This window comes from Trachypithecus francoisi, unplaced genomic scaffold, assembly GCF_009764315.1.
Source record: "Trachypithecus francoisi isolate TF-2019V2 unplaced genomic scaffold, Tfra_2.0 Lachesis_group0, whole genome shotgun sequence".
Classification (NCBI taxonomy): domain Eukaryota; kingdom Metazoa; phylum Chordata; class Mammalia; order Primates; family Cercopithecidae; genus Trachypithecus; species Trachypithecus francoisi.
In genome coordinates this window covers 5,406,522-5,428,045 of record NW_022681453.1, presented here as the reverse complement: position 1 = coordinate 5,428,045, position 21,524 = coordinate 5,406,522, and the positions used below count along the sequence as shown (strand labels likewise).

The 21,524-nt window shown below is 37.3% G+C and overlaps 1 protein-coding gene and 1 pseudogene across 2 annotated transcripts in view; both read left to right on the top strand.

The window, feature by feature from the left end:
* RSRC1 (arginine and serine rich coiled-coil 1) overlaps positions 1 to 21,524 on the top strand; it is a 438,117-nt gene that overhangs the window by 31,497 nt on the left and 385,096 nt on the right. The window lies entirely within an intron of this gene.
* On the top strand, positions 15,713 to 16,614 carry LOC117079374 (annotated as a pseudogene). Its single transcript, XR_004435403.1, has one exon. The product of XR_004435403.1 is annotated as a selenoprotein H-like (transcript).

The window sequence follows — 21,524 nt, the reverse complement described above, 5'->3', positions numbered from 1 at the left end:
TTGTGGTGTACTTTTGGAGTAGTTTATTTTTCGTACCAATGGTTAGTCCATTCTTGCATCACTTAAAAAGGAATACCTGAGACTGAGTAGTGTAGAGAAAAGAGGTTTAGTTTAGTTGGCTCACAGTTCTGCAGGGTAGATATGATGCAGAGTGCCAACAACTGCTTCTGGTGAGGGCCTCAGGAAGTTTACAATCATGGTGAAAGGCGAAGGGGGAGCCAGCACATCACATGGTGAGAGTGGAAGCAAGAGAGAGTGGGAAAAGTGCCACACCCTTTTAAACAAATCAGATCTCCATATAACTCACTGTCTTGAGGACAGCACCATGCTCTTCATGAGGGATCCACCCCAATGACCCAAACACCTCCCACCAGGCCCCACTTCCAACACTGGGGATTATATTTCAACAATGAGATTTGGAGGAATGAAGACAATGCCAGTTTTTCAAGCGCCTCACTCTCCCTCACTTGTCTTAAGCTTCCCTTAAGACAGCGATCAAGTCTTACTAATTTTGTATCATCCGATCCTAGCATGGTGGTACCTAATATTGAATTTCAGTAAATCTTAATAGTAGATTCAGTAGATTGAATGAATGATTGACTTCTACATTTCCAATACAGGTATTTTAAAAAGTAATCTACTTGAGACCTTTGTTAAGGAGGCTTTTTGAAAGTCTAACCTTTGTTTGATTATCTCTACCTCCAGAAGAAGAGTTGTGTGCATCGTCAGGGATATGCTAGACCAGTTCAAGTCTAACACTGATTCCCAGGATGTTAATTTCTAAAATCCTGGTTGATTGTTTGAAATCTTGGAGGGATCCTTCAGAAAAATATTAATAATATACTTTTAGGTTGTGAGATAAAATCTTTGAAAGGGATTCATCCAGGCTTTAAAATCACTGATCAGAGATGGCCTTTCGACTTTTAAAGAAAAGATTGAAGGGAATGGTGCTATCTGAAAAAGTAATAGATTGAATATCCCACCTTAAGTATTTGTTTTCCCCCAGGAGATAGCATGGTGTGGTTCTTTTAATGCCACTTCAAGAATATGTGTATCAAAGTTAAATAGTAGGGACATTACTTTTTTTTTTAAATGAAAAGTATTTTGGAATTCATTTTTTACTCAATTGTTTAAATTCTTAGAAATCAAGGATTGTATATGACTAGGTTCATGTCTATCAATAAATCAATAGCTTATAAAATTTTTTTTAGGCAATAGTGATTGTTATGTTACTAACATAGTATTCTCCAAATTTTTTAGCAGTCATGATCTCTGAACTCTGAGAGGAAATGAAAAACAAAAACAAAAAACAAACCCTGAGTTATGGTTAAAAAAGCAGGAAGGAAGCTGGTAGAAAAGCCTTCTATATCTTCAAGCAATATCCAACCAAGAGGATATTACCAAGCTATAATTGACAACTTTGGGGAATTAAACTTCATATAGGCAATGCCAAAGGCTCTAGTAATCATTAATGGTACATGTCTGCTACTATGTTGGCTTTTATTATTATTGGCTGTAGAAAAAGCTAAAAATATGACTGAATTGGTGTTGTTACACTTTGAACATCCTCTATATTGTTTCCTGGTATTCTTTTTAAAAGTACTTTTTAGCGTTTCCCTTTACTGGTGCTTTGTAAAGTCCGTCAAAGGACATCAAATACATAGATTTTATTTTTAAATTGTAAGGGTAAAGTTTTAAGTAGAATAAACATCTTCATTTCTTTCAGAAATAGAAATATTTCTAGCTAAGTAGATTGGCTTTTTTATTAAGAAAATTTCAAACATACTCAAGAGAAGGAGAACAATATATACACCGTACCTAGATTGAACAGTTACCAAGATTTTCCTCATGGCTGCTGCTGCTGCTGCTGCTGCTGATAGTCCTACTACCTCCCTCTTCCTCTCCATCTTCTTCCTTTTCCTTCTGCTTTTCTGCCTTTTTTTTTTTTTTTTTTGGCTGAAGTATTTCAAAGCCAAATGGGACACTGTGTTATTTTACAAATAAGGACTTCACTTTAAATCTCTTCCCACCAAAAGGAAATTTTCTTATATCACACAATGCCATTATTATTTTTTTCCATGTGTGAGACAGGGTCTTGCTCTGTCACCCAGGCTCGAATGCAATGGTGCAGTTACAGCTCACTGTTGATGTTTTGGTACGCATTTTCTGACCATCAACTCATGTTTTTGCATTTACCTATATCCACATTTAAGCCATTGTCATACTTCGGAAAATCTGTGTTCCATATCTTTAATAAATTTTCTTTTTTTTTTATTTTTCAAAAAACCTAACTTTAAATTTATCTTTGACCTCAAAGTAGCAGTTTTCATTTCTTTGTAGCCTAGAAGAAAACAGAAAATAGATTATTTTTCCATGTGGTTAAATCATATACAATAATCAGCCTCTAAAAACAAATTTAAAAACTATTTCCTGAACGGTATCCCAGTTTCCTACTACATTGTTGGCTTGTTCAAATTTTTTTTCCAAATTCAAAAGTGTACGTTTTAGAAGTATATTTTTAGTTGAACAGTAGGATAAATTCTCATATTATAATCTGGCTATGTAGGGAATCATACTAATTCTGTTTATGTAGTCTAGCAGTGCTTCTCAAATTATCTGTGGTAAAGGACTTTTTTTAAACCCTAAATTTTCAGTCCAGGAATTTAAATTCCTGGTAACTTCATAACCTATACCAGTCATATTTGCCATTACTTCAGTGAGTTTATGTATGTACATCTCTAACTAAATTATATATTCCTTATGAGTGTTTTACTTGATATTGCCCATGTACCTTATATTTATCCTTTGATTGTGTAGGGGAGAAAAAATATCTTTTTCCCACCCATTGCTAGGTGCATGGTGGAGGCCCTTATAATAAAAGACAGATTAACAAGAGAGAAGCATACAGATTTATTTACTATAATAAATAAAGTGACACAGGAGCCTTCATAAGGAAATGAAGACATGAAAAAAGGGGTAAATCTGTGTATATTTTATGCTGGGCTTGATGAGGAAGTGGATAATCGTGAAGAAGCATGATTGGATGAAAATGTGTGATCTAATGTTAGTCAACTGGGGGGAATTTAGCAAGGCCTGTTTGTTCAGATTCTGCTCTGTGACTTTGTGTCTTCAAAGATTAGGATGTTTCTTTCTTTTGGGGATATGGAGGGCACCTCTTCAATGGGGATCTTGCGACTTTTTTCCTGAGTAGGTCAGAAAAGCTTTTGTAGTGTGCATGACATACTTCAGGGGAGAAAGGGAAGAAGAGAACAGAGACTGCCCTTCCAGCTTCTTTGTTTTTCCCAGATATCTTCAGCTTAAAATATTTTGGGGGAATGTGTCCTGCCCGGGTACATATGTCCTGAACCTGATCAAATAAATGCTAACTAGGTGGTAGGTCCTGTGTTACACGGTGTGAATGCAGAACCAGTATTTTTAGGAAGCATAGAATCTAGTGAGAAGACGTATATGAACATGATTATGCTTATGATATGTAAATGCTACCCTTTTAAGCATGAGAAAAGTTCTGGGAGGGCACAGTGTCATTATATGTAGTCAGTAAATACTGTACAAGTATTACTCAATGAATGAATGTTAATTAAAATATACTAGGATAGTGTAAGAAACATCACAGAAGTCCTTGGCATTATGATTTAACTATGTAACATATGTTTAATATTGTAGAGTAAAATGAAACTTGTTAGGTTCTTTTTAAGTGTGGTAGATAAGTTAGAGCCTTTGATTGTGGCTTGGGGTATTAAATTTCTGTCTAGTGTATACGTGTCTTTAATTTTCTGTACTTATAAAAATTAAAAATCATATCTTATGGGCAAAATGTTGGTTTTTTTTCTTTTCCAGACATTGAATAATATAGGAGACAAGAGTATAAAGTAGGAGTTGGAAGACCTGCTTTCTCTGGGCTCTGTTTCTCTTATTAGCTGTTTGACCTTAGGTAAATAAATGAACTTAGCTGAACTTCAGTTTTAGGGAATCATAATATTAAATAGTGAGCTCCTTGAGGACAGTGTCTATGCCATATTAATTTTTGCTAGGGTGACCAACCATCTTGGCTTGCCAGGGACTTTGTTTTAGCACTGAACGTTCCATGTCCTTCTTTCCTGGGCCAAGGAGGATGTTAGTCATTCCAGTAGTATCACTAGTGGCTAGCTCATGGCTGGCACTTAGTAAGTGTTCAGCAAGTGTCTGGAATTAAATATCTCCTCTGTCTTTTTCACAGAATTGATGTAAAGATCAAATTATATTTTGTGAAAGTATTTTGCAAATAGTAAAAGCTGTACCAATAAAGTTGATATTGTTTTTCCCATCAGTATGCTCTTGGAATTCATCTCGGAATTTGTGTAGGAGTTAATTTGGTGTATAAATGTTTGATTACTCAGTGTTTCCAGTTTGTGTCTGTTGCCTAAAGTGAGATACATGTGAGTACATATTATCTTCTGAATATATTTCTTCTTCCCAGAAGTAAATGAGATGTGAATTAAAATTGATCCTGTAGTCTTGTAGTTTTATGTTTAATAATATGAGTTTTAGTTTTAACTGATTTCACATTTGAATGAATATGTGGCTTCTGTTGTATTTGATTATTGTAAATGTTTTATCTTAGGTTTAAAAGCTATTTTATAGGACATCTTTTAATTATGATCTTAGTAGATCTAATAACCCTAACACTTCGAAAGTTTAGAATAATAAATGTAAAGATGCCTAAGTGGGCCCTATATGTAGCTAGGAACTAACTGCTCTGTAAATTTCTCGGGTATAGTAAAGTTCTGAGGAAACAGGTGAAATTTTCCAGACAGCCTACCTCTTGGCAACCCTTTCTTTCCTTTTTAAAGCGACTTCTTCCCTATACCTTCTGTATTTGTATCGACTGAGCAAATTCTCAGTCACATTTGCTTATTTGCTACTAATTGTGTAGCTTAAATGTTGTGTCAGTTACTTAAGTGCGTCTTCTAGAGATTCCCTTAACCATCAAAGTGATCTGCAGCTCTTTCTCTTTGGAGACACTCGAGGATGGGTATGGAATTCTCTTCTTCTAGAGTTGCCAATAGAGGCAATTCTCACCGCTCTATTTATTGGTTATTTTCTGCTTCTTTTCTTGAACTATTTAAAAATTTTTCATTCTTTTTTTTTGTTTTTTTTTTTTTTTGTTTTTTTTTTTTTTTGAGACGAAGTCTCGCTCTGTCGCCCAGGCTGGAGTGCAGTGGCCGGATCTCAGCTCACTGCAAGCTCCGCCTCCCGGGTTCACGCCATTCTCCTGCCTCAGCCTCCCGAGTAGCTGGGACTACAGGCGCCCGCCATCTCGCCCGGCTAATTTTTTGTATTTTTTTTTTAGTAGAGACGGGGTTTCACCGTGTTAGCCAGGATGGTCTCGATCTCCTGACCTCGTGATCCGCCCATCTCGGCCTCCCTAAGTGCTGGGATTAAATTTTTCATTCTTAAATAAAGCATCAGGGAAACTCTCTCTTGCTAGCCACAATGTTTCTGATGTAACTAAAGAATGACCATGCGGCATGGTATTGTGTTGCTGGGTAATGCTGTCACTTGAGTGATTTTAGGAGTTTTCTTGAGGTTGCCAGAAAGCTAGAGGACATGATTTCAGAAAGCACTGTATTAAGAATAAATAGATGGTAGAGTTACTTGGTAGTCATGCCCCGTTGGTCTTTGATCTTATTGAATCTTGCAATCTAAGAAAAATTGAGTTTGACCAGCGTCTGAATAGGTGTGATGTTTAAGGAAAGCCGAATACCTCTAGCATAATTATGTTCTTTGTGTTGTACCTATACTATAAAGTTTGTGAACCAAGATTGTCTTTTTTAATTGAGGAGCATGTTTTTGAGAGTCTTGATTGTTATTGGTGTATAAAACTTCTCTTTTGTCTGTTGCTCAGGTGGTATGTGATCTTAGGTAGAGTAAATTTATATGATGAGAAATCCCAGGATAATTATGAGACTGGGATACATGTATGCAAAATGTGAAAATATAGCTTTCCATTCTTCTCTAGCTATTTCACCAACAAAACTCCAAATTTAAAACAACCTGAATCCTTGACTGGACAGCTGTACCTCAGAGGTATTGCGGGTTTGTATCCACACCACCACAATAAAGTGAATATTGCAGTAAAGCAAGTCATATGAATTTCTTTGTTTTCCAGTGCATATAGAAGTTATGTTTACACTATACCGTTGTCTGTTAAGTATGTAATAGCATTGTGTTTAGAAAACAATGTACATACCTTAATTTAAAAATACCTTATTGCTTAAAAATGCTAATGATCATTTGAGCCTTTCGTGAGTCATAATCTTTTTGCTGGTGAGGGTCTTGCCTTGATGTTGATGGCTGCCCACTGATCATGCTGGTGGTTGCTGAAGGTTAGGGTGACGGTGGCAGTTTGAAATAAGACAGCAATAAAGTTTGCTACATTGATTGACCCTTTTTTAAATGAAAGATTTCTCTGTAGCAAATGATGCTATTGGCTAGTATTTTACCCATCATAGAAGTTTTTTCTGTTTTTTGTCTTTTTTTTTGAGAGGGAGTCTTGCTCTGTTGCCTAGGCTGGAGTGCAGTGGTGCGATCTCAGCTCACTGCAACCTCTGCCACCTGGGTTCAAGCGATTCTCCTTCCTAAGCCTCCCAAGTAGCTGGGACTACAGGCACATGCCACCATGCCCAGCTAATTTTTGTATTTTTAGTAGAGACAGGTTTTCACCATGTTGGCCAGGATGGTCTCGATCTCATGACCTCGTGATCTGCCAATCTCGGCCTTCCACAGTGTTGGGATTACAGGCATGAGCCACTGCGCCCTGCCAGAACTTCTTTCAAAATTAGAATCAGTCTTCTCAAACCCTACTGTTGCTTTATCAACTAAGTTTATGTAACATTTAAATCCTTTGCTGTCATTTCAGCAGTATTTACAGCATCTTCACCAGCAGTGGATTCTATCTCAAGAAACCACTTTTTTTCTCATCCATAAGAAGCAACTCTTCATTTGTTCACATTTGATCATGAAATTGAATCCATTCAGTCACATCTTCGGGCTACACTTCTAATTCTGTTTTTCTTTTTTTTTTTTTTGTTATTGCCACCACACCTGCAGTGACTTCCTCCACTGATGTCTTCTTCCTCACAGTCACACATAAGGGTCTTGGAGTCAACTTCTTTCATACTCCTGTTAATTTTGCTGTTTTGACTTCCTCCTTTGAATCAGGAATGTTCTTAATGGCATCTAGAATGGTGAATTTTTTCCGGAAGGTTTTCAATTTACTTTGCCCAGATTCATCGGAGAAATCACTATCTATGGCAGTTATAGCCTTACAAAATGTATTTCTTAAATAGTAACACTTGAAAGTCAAAATTACTCCTTGATTCAGGGGCTACAGAATGAATGTGGTGTTAGCAGACATGGAAACAATATTAATCTCCTTGTACATCTCCATCAGAGCTCTTGGGTGACTAGATACATTGTCAGTGAACTTTTTATTTTATTTTATTTTATTTTATTTTATTTTATTTTTAAGACAGGGTCTCACTTTGTCACCCAGGCTGGAGAGCAGTGGCATGATCTCGGCTCCTTGCAGCCTCGACCTCCCGGGCTGAAGTGATCCCACCTCAGCCTCTCAAGTAGGTGGGACTACAGGAATGCACCATCAAGCCTAGTTTTTTTTTTTTTTTTTTTTTTTTTTTTTTGGTATTTTTTGTAGCGATTGGGTTTCACCATGTTGCTCAAGCTACTCTCAAACTACTGAGCTCAAGCAATCCACCCACCTCGACCTCCCAAAGTGCTAAGATTACAAGCATGAGCCACCACACCTGGCCATTATTTTAAAAGGAATTATTTTTTCTGAGTAGTAGGTCTCAACAGTGAGCTTAAAATGTTCAGCAAACCATGTTGTAAACTTATATGCTATCATCTAGGCTTTGTTGTTTTATTTATAGAGCACAAGCAGAGTAGATTTAGCAGAATTCTTAAGAGCCCTAGGATTTTCAAAATGGGAAATGAGCATTGGCTTCCTTTTAAAGTCACCAGGTGTGTTAACTCCTAATAAAAGAGTCTGCGTGTTCTTTGAAGCTTTGAAACCAGGCATTGACTTCTCCTCTCTACCTATAAGACCCAGATGGCACCTTCTTCCTATAGAGGCTGTTTTGTCTGCATTGAAAATCTGTTGTTTAGCATAGCCACCTTCATCAGTTATCTTAGCTGTATCTTCTGGATTATTTGCTGCAGGTCCTATATCAGCATGTACTGCTTCACTTTGTACTTTAATGTTATGGAGGTGAGTTCTTTTCTTAAACCTCATGAACTAACCTCTGCTAGCTTCAAACTTTTCTTTTGTAGCTCTCTCACCTCTTTCAGCTTTTATAGATTTGAAGAGAATTAGGGCCTTGCTCGGGATTAGGCTTTGGCTCAAGGGAATATTATGGCTGGTTTGATCTTCTATTCAGCTCACTCCGATTTTCTTCCTGTCCGTAATAAGGCTATTTCATTTTCTTATCATTTATGTGTTCGCTGGAATAGCACTTTTAATATTTTTTGAGAATTTTTCCTTTGCATTAATAAGTTAGCTAACTCTTCAGTGCAAGAGGCCTCGCTCTTGGTCTTTTTTGGGTTATGATATGCCTTCCTTGCAAAGCTTAATCATTTCTAGCTTTTGATTTAAAGTGAGAGATGTATGACTATTCTTTTCACTTGAACACTTAGAGACCATTGAAGGGTTATTAATTGGCCTAAATTTCAGTATCATTGTGTCCCAGAGAATAGGGAGGCCCAAGGAGAGAAAGAGAGACTGGGGAACAGTTGGTTGGGGGAACACTCAGAACACACACATCTGTTTAAGTTCACTGTTGTATATGGATGCAGTTCTTGGCAGCTGAAAATAATTATAGTAGTAACATTAGAAATCACTGATCACAGAGCACTATAACAGATATAATAATAATGAAAAAGTTTGAAGTATTTTGAAACTAACCAAAATGTGACACAGAGACACTAAGTGAGCACATGCTGTTGGAAAAGTGGTACCAATAGACTTGTTTGACTCAGGGTTGCCACAAACCTTCAATTTGTAAAAGTCACAATATCTGCAAAGTGCAATAAAGCAAAGTACAATAAAAAGAGATATGCCTGTACCTTATTTAGCAAACAGCACTTTTAAAAAGGGTTAGATGTCTGGCTTTTCTCTGTTATTGCAACTTTATGAGGAATCCAGCAGAGTTGTAAAAGTGAAGAAATACTGGATAAACTAAAACTTTATTAACATTGAATTATAATAATAATAGTAACAATACATGCCAATGATGAATCTAGTACATACTAAGTGCCAGGCATTGATATAGGATGTTTAACATGTATTCTTTTTATTTAATCCTTACAGCAATTCAGTGGGATAGGTTTAGAATTATTATTTCTTGATGAGGAAACTGAGTCTTACAACTGCATTGAGGACTCACAGCAAAGAGAGTAGAACTAGGATTTTTGAAGAGAAACATAGGAATATCTGGCTGAAGCCCTCTTCTGAGATCATGATTCAGAGTTTGGGATTATGACAGTTAATGTCTTTGGTGTTTGTAGAGTAATCCCTGCCTTCTGATCAGTCTTATCAGAGGGAGAACTGGATTGGATCAGGATAGATCTTTCTGTTCAGAGACCCTGAATGACCCTGGCAAGGTCATAACTGCTCTGTAGATTGTCTTTCCCACTACTTGAAGAACAATTAAGAACAAGTGATGGCCGGGCATGGTAGCTCACGCCTGTAATCCCAGCACTTTGGGAGGCTGAGGTGGGCGGATCACCTGAGGTCGGGAGTTTGAGACCAGCCTCACCAACATGGAGAAACCCCATCTCTACTAAAAATACAAAATTAGTCAGGGATGGTGGCACATGCCTGTAATCCCAGTTACTTGGAAGGCTGAGGTGGGAGAATCGCTTGAACCCTGGAGGTGGGGGTTGTGACAAGCTGAGATTGCACCATTGCACCCCACCCTGGGCAACAAGAGCAAAACTCCGTCTCAAAAAAAAAAAAAAAAAAAAGAGCAAGTGGCAATCCCTCTTGCATTACTGTCGCTTTGGTTTTACTGATTTTTTTTTTAACTGTTACTGTTTACACAAAAATAAGGCAAAAGCTTATTTTCTGACAGGCTCAAACAAGCTTCCAGAAATATTAATTTGTAGAATATTTATGAATAGTATGTTCAATTAATGAGTTTTGAAATATGTACAGATTCAGAACCTTGATGAAGTGCTATATGTAATTTTACTTTTGCTTTCCATGTAGCAGTTAACTAATACTTGGTGCATAAATCTACAGCTGTGCCTTCAAACACAGTTGACTCTTGAACAACATGGGTTTGAGCTATGTGAGTTCACTTATAACAGTTTTTCTTCAAACATGGATGGAAAACACAGTATATGGAGGGCTGACTTCGTATATGTAGATGTGTCAGGGCTGACTGTGGGACTTGAGTATGTGCGGATTTGGTCATGCACTGGCAGTTGTGGAACTATTACTGTGTGTATACTGAGGGAGATTATATATTTTTAAAAATCATATTCTATTTGGTATTTATTTTAAACATTTCTAACAAGTTTATCTATGACAGCGAACTATCTGCATTTCTTCTACCACAATTTTTTTCTATCTTGGAGTAGTCTACCAGAAATTGTCTTTTTCCCCACCTTCACTGTGGGGTAGCAAAACTCTGGAAATGAGAAACAAACATGGATGAGAATTTCTCAGAGCCTTAGAGTATTTTTTGTCTCTTTAGAAATAGGACTGTTGGCTGGGCATAGTGGCTCATGCCTGTAATCCCAGCACTTTGGGAGGCTGAGGCAGGTGGATCACCTGAGGTCAGGAGTTTGAGACCAGCCTGGCCAACATGGTGAAACCCCATCTCCACTAAAAATACAAAAATTGCCAGGCCTGGTGGCCTGTGCCTGTAATCCCAGCTACTCGGGAGGCTGAGGCAGGAGAATTGCTTGAACCTGGGAGGTAGAGGTTGCGGTGAGCCATGATCATGCCACTATACTCCAGCCTTGGCAACAGAGCGAGACTCTGTCTCAAGAAAAAAAAAAAAGAAATGAAATAATGTTTTCCCTCACAAAAAAATAGCCTCAAAAGCCTTTCAAGTCTTTTCTACTTTTTGTTCTTATTTCTTCACCAAGAATGTTGAGTATAGAGGAGTAACTACTGCCTAGAGACCCTCTCTTGTTCAGTAAGGAACAATCTAGTTTGGCTGGCCTGGCCTGAGATTCTAGTATGTGAAGCTAGCGTTCAGAGACTGACTGTCTTAAGTTAGAGTGATACAAAGGAAGGATTCATATGAGATAAAACTTCACAACCAATTTACCAGTTCTAGATAAGTGGTTGAGATGTGCTGCAAAACTATGAAAGTGAGGAGTAGCCACTGAGACAAATTGGAAGTGTCCTAGAGAATTCCAGAGCAGAATGTGATGGCCGTTCACCAAAGGGACTTTTGAAATAAGAGTCGTCAGAAGAATATGAAAACCAGTAAGATGATTATAGGAATGTTATTAGTATAGCCCTTTACACTTTGCAAAATATGCTTTCACATGCATTTTTTGTTTGCTCCTTTGTTTGCATAACTTTGTGGGAGTTATGATTTCTCCCCATTTCATAGAGAAAGAAGGCAAATGACAGTATCATATTCAAGCCCTGAAAACCCAGTTAGGGTGCATTTTGGGTGTTTTTGCAGGGAGAAGAATAGTAGAACTCAAATGAAAATAACATTTTGTAGATAGAAGGGAGTAGAAATAGAGCCACTGCATTTGAGAGTGTTTTGAATAGAAAAGCTTCCATAGAGCTCACTAAATGATTATTTCATCACTCCATAGTTCTTTTAACTTTTTTTGATGAGGGCTTTAAAAATTTTGAGCCTCCCCTCTATTAAAAAAAAAAATTGCTGATGAGACCATTATTTGACTTATGAGCTAGTCATTTTTCAGTCATGATTTTGTTTGTGCTCAAGCATTTAAAAGTAATATCACATAGCTTCAGTTACTTTGCTTAATGCTATGTGTTTGGGTGTGCGTGTGTGGGTGTGTGTGGGTGTGTGAGTGTTCGATCGCTTCAGTCTTATAAAGCTTTTATCTCTCTATTGCAAGCTGTGGTAATGAATGCACTGATAAAACAACTGGTATTTAAATGTTATCTACTCACACTGCATTTGATGGGATCTCCATTTTGTATATTTGTGAGTAGGAATGAGAAAGCAAAATCTGCCTTGGGAATTTTATAATGAATATGAGAGAGATCCTGCCACAGGTAGTTATTAAAACATCCCCTGAAGTCTTTTAAGATGAATGATTGTGTCTGTGTCTCTGACCTTCCCTGAAGGCTCTGTTTTTTAAAGAAATCTTCAATGCCCCAAGCTATTCACTTATTAAAAATTTTATAATACATTTCTGCCACTAAGTTTTAATTTGTACAGTGCATCTTCTGAATAACTCCAATTTTGTAAGTATTATTTGATGAATCTACCCCTTTCTTCCAAAATGGAGAAAATATGTATTGATGTCTTAGCTGTTTGCTACCTTTTTTGAGGAAGGGGTGGAATACGTGTAGAGAAATATGGGAAGGAAAAGATAGGGGAATTGTGCCTATTAAACAAGCAGAATTCTGTTTTTCCTGTAGAAAAATAAATTGTCATGAAAATTCAAGATTTATACCAGGAAGGAGAAAAGTGATTAGTAAGATCCATGGAAAAGGGAAGGGCTCTTTTCTGATATAAAAATAACTACTCTAGGCCAGGCGCGGTGGCTCAAGCCTGTAATCCTAGCACTTTGGGAGGCTGAGACGGGCGGATCACGAGGTCAGGAGATCGAGACCATCCTGGCTAACACAGTGAAACCCCGTCTCTACTAAGAAATACAAAAACTAGCCGGGTGAGGTGGCGGCCGCCTGTAGTCCCAGCTACTCGGGAGGCTGAGGCAGGAGAATGGCGTAAACCTGGGAGGCGGAGCTTGCAGTGAGCTGAGATCCGGCCACTGCACTCCAGTCCGGGCGACAGAGCGAGACTCCGCCTCAAAAAAAAAAAAAAAAAATAAAAAATAAAAAATAACTACTCTAAAACTACTTTAATGGGTGTTTACTTTGAAGTTTAGCTTAAAAAAAGTGGGGTTACTTATTTGCATGTAGTAAACGTTTTGTGATGGTGTATTGGAAATTTTCTAAAAAAAAAAGCTTAACTTCAAGAAGAAAAATACAGTTGAAGCTAAAGTTTTTTTTTTAGCATCTACTCTATGCTAGGAATTGTGGAATTATGTTATCATCCTAGGTTACTTTATTTGATTATCAGCATCACCTTAACTTTCTAAGTCTGTATGTTACTTTCATTTAACAGATGAAGAAACAGACTTACAGAGGTCAAATAACTTGCTCTTATATGGCTAGAACTGGGAATTCACACTACTTCTGCTTTCAAACAGTTGTTCTTGCACTTATTCACTATTGTTCACTAGGTTTACTATTTTTTCCCCTTGGCAGAGCAGGAAGACTAGTTCAGAGCCTGAATACCCTCTAGTGCTAATGTCTTTATATTAATCAGCTATTGCCACAATAATGCTGCATAGTAAACCATTTCAAAACTCAGTGGCACACACAAAAAGTATTTATTGCTCACAGAGACATCTGTGAGTCGGCTGGGCCTCTTCTGATCTTTACTGGGCTCCTTGGGTTTGTCTCCAAGTTGGGTGTTGAGATCAACTCTATTCTTGTCTCTTTCATCCTCCTTGGATCAGCCGCTACTCAAAACAGGTTTTTCTTAGACAAAAGGAAAACAAGCTCAACTTCCTAAGCAAATTTAAGTCCTCTGCTAAATGTCACTTCTGCCAACATTTCATTGGCCAAAGCAAATCATGGGTCTAAGCTCAAAGTCAAGGGCAAGGAAGAATATTAATTTAAAATGTGTAGGCCGGGCACGGTGGCTCAAGCCTGTAATCCCAGCACTTTGGGAGGCCGAGGCGGGCGGATCACAAGGTCAGGAGATCGAGACCATCCTGGCTGACACAGTGAAACCCCGTCTCTACTAAAAAGTACAAAAAACTAGCTGGGCGAGGTGGCGGGCGCCTGTAGTCCCAGCTACTCGGGAGGCTGAGGCAGGAGAAAGGTGTGAACCCGGGAGGCGGAGCTTGCAGTGAGCTGAGATCCAGCCACTGCACTCCAGCTTGGGCGACAGAGCGAGACTCCGTCTCAAAAAAAAAAAAAAAAAAAAAAAAAATGTGTGGGGCCAGGTGTGGTGGCTCACACCTGTAATCCCAGCACTTTGGGAGGCCGAGGCAGGTGGATCATTTGAGGTCAGGAATTTTGAGACCAGCCTGGCCAACGTGGTGAAACCCCATCTCTACTAAAAATACAAAAATTAGCTGGCGGTAGTGCCGCATGCCTGTTATCCCAGCTACTTGGGAGGCTGAGGCAGGAGAATCGCTTGAACCCAGGAGGCAGAGGTTATGGTGAGCTGAGATCACGCCACTGCGCTCCAGTTTGAGTGACAAAGGGAGACCCTGTCTCAAAAATAAGTAAATAAATAAATACATACATACATACATAAAATGTGTGGCTATAAACAAAAACATGCCTCAAAGATGATTGATTCATGAATCAAATAAGGATCTCATCAATTAAAAAGGCAAGAGGGGAGCTCAAAATTTTTAAAAGCTATCATCAAAAGTCATATGTAATATATATGTGTGTTTAGCTACATGATAGGGAGTAATGAAATAACCATTTACTGAGCTCTGCCTGTGGTGGGAGTGGGAGAAATGACTTTATCTCAATAATAGAAACTGCCAAAATCTTGATGAACCTTTTAAGAAAATACAGCTGATAAACAGCTTTCTTTTTTGTTTAATGTTTTGGGTGGCTTCTCAAAATAAGTAAATCATGTCTGTGAAAGATAGTTTAGATTTTTATATCTTAAATACCTGGAGATTAAATGACATCAATTAACACTGTACTGAGCTCTAGAAGTCTTTTCAAAGAATATACTTTTTTAGTCGGGCCTACTGGTATATTCTTTCCATCTTTTTCAATAACTGGGGGAGGAAAGGGCATGTTAATGGTATGTAATGGTTTCCTTTTTTTGGGTCATTAGTATCTGTAATGATAAATAATTAACGTTCAATGGAGTCGTTAGGATAATTACCATTTTTACTTAGACCTCAATTTATATCCTAATCAAATTGGGAGGGGTGTTAACTATTTAAATTCATTAACTTGGTTTATTAAAATCTAAGCCTTTGCATTGCTTACTTTTTTCAGATATTATTGCCTGTTAGGAACCATTGCTTCTAGTTCATTTATATGGATAAGAATATTGATACAGGGCCTGGAGGAAATTTGTTTTGACCAACAAGAGAACGTACTCTGAGGGGCTGATATCAACATTATTGTTTTGCTATTAGGTTAATTATAGAAAGCTTTGTTGTATTACTGAAGATGTTCATTGACTTTATTTCTTTAGATTTGATTGTGGGGAGGAGTAGGGCAGTAAAAAGGAAAAGAGTATAAAAGGTGTTAAGTATTCTAACATTTGAACTCTTCAGGAGAAACAGAAATGATGTTCCTTAACTCTTCCAGGTAAAAAGGAAGAATAATTTCTAATCTTTTGGATATTGTGTTATTTTGTTATCGCTTGCTCTCCTTTCCCTTTCCTCTTGAAATAATTTTTTTTTTCTTTTTTGAGATGGAATCTCACCCTGCACCCCCAGGCTGGAGTACAGTGGCGTGATCTCAGGTCACTGTAACCTTCATCTCGTGGGTTCGAATGATTCTCATACCTCAACCTCCCTAGTAGGGAGTACAGGCGCCACCAGCATAGTTGGCTAATTTTTATTTTTTTAGTAGAGATGGGATTTTACCATGTTGGTCAGGCTGGTCTAGAACTCCTGGCTTCAAGTGATACTCCTGCCTCCTCCGCCTCCCAAAATGCTGGGATTACAGGGGTGAGCCACCTCATGTGGCCTGAAGTAATATATTTTAAAAATGGGCATTATCGGCCAGGCTCTAGGCGCCATGGCTTTCCGCAGTAGGAAGCGGAAGGCTGAGGCCGCGATGGTCGCCGCAGCCGAGAAGCGAGAGAAGCTGGCCAACAGCGGGGAGGGAATGGAGGAGGCAACCGTTGTTACCGAGCATTGCACGAGCTGACGCGTCTATGGGCGCAACGCCACGGCCCTGAGTCAGGCGCTGCGCCTGGATGCTCCAGAGCTTCCAGTAAACGTGAACCCGACCAAGCCCTGGAGGGGCAGCTTCGAGGTGACGCTGCTGCGCCCGGACGGCAGCAGTGCGGAGCTCTGGACTGGGATTAAGAAGGGGCCCCCACGCAAACTCAAATTCCCTGAGCCTCAGGAGGTGGTGGAAGAGTTGAAGAAGTACCTGTCCTAGGGAGATTTGGGTAGAAGTCCTCATGCTGAGCTTTGTGTCCCTGGTAATGTTGGAACATTAATGATAGAACATGGCCAAACTTCAGTCATGTGCCTGAAGCCATGGTTTCTTCCCTGCCAGAAATGAAGATTCAGTTGTAAGGCAACCCTCTAGTAAGGCGTTGCAAAAGTTACTGGATTTGGTTTAATAGAAGTTGAAATAAAAAATAAAATAAAATAAAAAATGATAGTGAGTTAATGTTTTGTGGTGAGAATTTAATGATTCCCATGTTGAAATTGCTGTAGACATTTTAGGGTGTTACAAAGCCAAGACTTGATCACTGCTCCGGGCTACTAAGGTGTCATTGAGGAGGCTGAAATTTAGAAGACAGGTACAGCAAAATTACTGTTCTCATGGATCTGTTTGTATTCATGTCTTTGAATTACATGCATTTTTTGTTATAACAGTACAGCTTGGTACCCATGTTGTGTTTGGTTCAGCATTCCAAAGACGGATGGGTGAGGATGTTTTCTTTCAAGGATCTTTGGGATATAGTAGGAGATTTTCACTTTGGGTGTCAGGGAGTACATCATACACATCCATATTATAATAATTGATAATTATGGCCAAAATCAACCTGTTTCTACCTTTGCTACCCTTTATAGCAATGTTTTTGTTGTTGTTGTTGTTTTTAAATTAGCAAGAGCATTGTACTTTAAAAGGATTAGACTCAATTTCATTATGTCAGAGCTAGTGCTTGTCTTACTCAGTGCTGTATTCTCAGCACCGTGAAAAGTAAATAGAACATAGAAGAATAAATGAATGAATGAATGAATGAATGAATGTTGCTATAAAAGATATGAGATCTTCCCTAACTATGAGTCTTCATCTATATTTCTAACAAATTTTATTTTATTTATTTATTTTTTTTTTCTTTTTTTATTTTTTATTATACTTTAAGTTCTAGGGTACATGTGCATAACGTTTATATCATGTATAACTCCCCAATGCAATCCCTCCCTCCTCCCCCCTCCCCATGATAGGCCCCAGTGTGTGATGTTCCCCTTCCCGAGTCCAAGTGATCGCATTGTTCAGTTCCCACCTATGAGTGAGAACATGCGGTGTTTGGTTTTCTCTTCTTGTGATAGTTTGCTAAGAATGATGGTTTCCAGCTGCATCCATGTCCCTACAAAGGATGCAAACTCATCCTTTTTGATGGCTGCATAGTATTCCATGGTGTATATGTGCCACATTTTCTTAATCCAGTCTGTCACAGATGGACATTTGGGTTGATTCCAAGTCTTTGCTATTGTGAATAGTGCCGCAGTAAACATACGTGTGCATGTGTCTTTAACAAATTTTATTGAATCTGTCTCTATAATCAGAAATTTAAATGTGGGAACACAAGCCACAGTGGTTTTCTGTAAAGCATATTTTAAAAGTCTACTCTAGAAAAATTTATGCTCAAAATTTTACTTATAAATTCTCTGTGAAGAAACTTTCTTGAAATTTTGCCTGTTAAATGTACATATATTTGTTTTAATTCATAAATGAAACTTCTGTAGGCTTATCTTACATGGAAAAAGACAAGGAGGGAAGATTAATGAGCAAACGCAAATTACAGAGAAGCAGGAGACATCTATCATATGTCGAACTATAGCTGTATACTAACTGCCAGGATTATTACACTGATAACTGTTCTTTTTTTAAAACAAGATTTTACTTGATTTTCCCAATAAATTGTTTTTGTTATTCATAGAAAATTAAATGATTTTTAAATATTAAGAATACTTTTTGTGCTTTCAAACTATGTATACACTTATTTAAACTTCTACAAAATTATAAAAATATTTATGGTTACAAAAAGAATGATTGTATATTGTATTTTAGCTTTTAAATTATAGCCAGTGTTTTTTTTTCATTTAAGTGCTGTATACTTTGTGGTGCAGAATTAGATTTCTGTTTTTAAAAAGCACATAGGTAGCTATGCTTATAAAATGATGCAAAATATAGGTGATCCCAGGATATGTGTAGGTTTTCTCTTTGATGACTGACAATTTACATTGAGAAATTGTCTTATAGTGGCAGTTTAGCTAGGTAACTGAATATAAATTTAAATGTATTTGTTTTAATAGCATATTTTATCTTGTTTTCTAATCGAAGAGAAGGGGCAAAAGCTGTTTGTATGGAATTTAAATTCAGTTGGATATAGTACTTAAGCATATTAGTCAATATTTATAAAAAAAGATAGATGCACTAAAGTTCTGCTATTAAGGTTTTAAGATTATTGATTGGAAAAGAGTTTGAAAATATCTTTTTGTCCCTATTTCTCCCTATATAGCCTTCTTGAAGTTTCTCAAAATTAGATTTTAAATGCCAATTAGGAGGTTGAGTATACTAAAATAAAAGCAAATGCAACCAAAATGGCTTCACCTTATTGCTAGTTAGGCTTTTGAGGGAATAAGCGGAACCTTTGCTCTGAGCATGGCTTTGAGAAAGATATTCATCTTAATGAACACATTAATTAGAACCATAACTATTTATAAGATAATTAGAAATGAAGCTTGGTAAACTGAGCTTTTCCTGCAATTAATGGAGGATTAATTACTGGAGGTAATGAAGTGGATTTTTAAATGCATTAAGGTGAAGTACAGAGATGAGCAAGGCTTTGTGATAGTTGCATAATTATTTCAGGCTGTTGAGCATAGCTCATATGAGATCGTTAATAAGCATCATTGCATCGTTATGTATGCACTTAAAAAGACTTACCACCAAAATGACTGCCTAATTATTTCTAATTGGCAGGACTCTGTGTAGTCATTGAGCTGTTTGTAGCCATTTTAAGGTTCATTTAACTATCCTTGGGGCCATGTGATAGATGGAAAAAGCTTCAACTACATGCTGGCCTTGGCTGGCGCCGTTAATCAATTTTGGTGGGCTTCAGTTTAAATGCATTTTCTTGTGCAGAGGTCAAAACCTGAAGTAGTCCAAGCGAAGTTTTGCTTTTTGAAGCCACTTGACTGTATTCATTAGCAATTAGTAAAATAATTGTGTCTGTCACTATATTTGGATTTCCATATGACTTGGTATTCTTTTATCACTGTCTCTTCTTATTCCATATTTGCTCCACTGGAAACAAAATATTCTTCCAACAAACCCTTTTAGCAACTTCAGTGTAGTGGCATATGTTTCCATATACTACCTTTCTTCATTCATTTATTAGCTTAAACAGTGTAGTACATTTCAACACAATCATCTAATTTGGTCCTGATTGATTGCTGGTGAAAGTTTCTACCCAAGGACAACATTTTAGGGCTTTTAAGGACATCTCTAAGGAATTAGTCATTAAGCATTAAGAGAGGAAGTAAGAAGTAGTCAAATCCAATTCTGACATTTACCAGAGTTTTGTAGTTAGAAGCATCTATATCTAAGATGTTGAAAGCTGTACATATTTTTTGCACCTATCCCCAGGACACATGATAACAGACAAATTGTGTGATGGGGATAAGCTGTGTAATATCTACATTTACTTTTAAAAGTTTCTTAAATAAGTATATTAGTAACGTAGTGCTTTTATCGAAATAATTTAGAAATCTTTGAATGTCAATTTTAAATAGTGTGTCGTTCTTTGTAATATAATTCATATAAAGTTTTTAAATCATATGATATCAGATTTAATGTGACATCCCATTAGCTAAGCATCTGTAAAGGTTTTCAATGAGCTTGTTGTCTTGTTACACATAATCATAACCATGTGTGGGAGGTTGTCAAGATATATATGCCATTAGAGTGGTTTAAGAAAACAGAGGTGAGGCAAATTGTAGGCTAATAAAATAACGGTCAATTATGCCCTTTTCTTATGAAAAATGTGGTTCTAATCATTTCCTTAATGTTAATGCTTAAGGTTAAAATTATTTATGCAGAATATTTTAAGGTATTGCCAACTTTATTGAAACTAGATGTGTGTATTTAGTTCCCTTAACAGTTTCATTATTCAAGAATTTGGAGGCTTAAATGTCAATCAGGCAGTGCGTATTTCTTAGGAACTGACTTAATTACTGTGGACTTTAGTCTATTGTTTCAAAATTTAGAAGCAAATGGATTGAACTGTTTAATCTCTCAAATCAATCAACTTGTTCACTGCTAGAATTATGAACTTCCTTTTGCTTTTTGTTAATACCTTTTGAGTATTTTGAACACATATTTTAAGAGAAAGAGGAAACATGAAACTAATACATGGATTGCTTGATTACAATAAATACCTGAACTTCTCCAAACTTAGATTGTATCATAATAGGTTTGGTTTTTTTTTTTTTTTTTTTTTTGGTCTTTGGTTATTGGGAAATGCTAGTATTGTTTTTAAAGCTTAGAATAAAAGAAAAATAACAGCTTAGTGGTTAGGATACATTTCCCTTTTTTTTGTAGTCAGAAATATACATTCTGTACATTGATCAAGTTGTCACAATTGTTTTATTCTTTGAGGCTGTGAATTAGATTTTAAATTTTAGATTTTGGATTAAGATCTGTTTTATTTGTGTGGTGGAATATTTTCTTCTCTCTCTCTTTTTCTTTTCTTTTTTAAGATGGGGTCTCACTCTGTCACCCAAGCTGGAGTGCAGTGGTATGATCTTGGCTCACTGCAACCTCTGCCTCTCAGGCTCTAGGGATTCGCCCACCTCAGCTTCCGGAGTAGCTGGGACTACAGGGACTGCCACCACACCGAGCTAATTATTGTATATTTTGTAGAAATGGGGTTTCACCATGTTGCCTAGGCTGGTCTCGAACTCCTGGGCTCAAGTGATCTGCCCACCTTGGCCTCCCAAAGGGCCGGGATTACAGGCGTGAACCACTGTGCCCAGCTATATTTTCTAAATCTACCTTTAGATGGTTATTTTAGGGAATTGTGGTTGTAAGGCACTTATTGCTAAACTTAAAGAGGCAAAATGTTAATATTTCACTCAAGCAAATCCTTTTTATGTTTCATAAGTTTGTGCAGAAAGTATGAAAATGTTGCTAGAAAATGGGGCAGTGTTCTAGAAAAATGGGGCAGTATTTTAAGTTATTTTGTTGGCCTTCATCTGTATATTTAACTACACTGGGAAATAATTAGATGTATTAATATGTGCTAGTTATAACT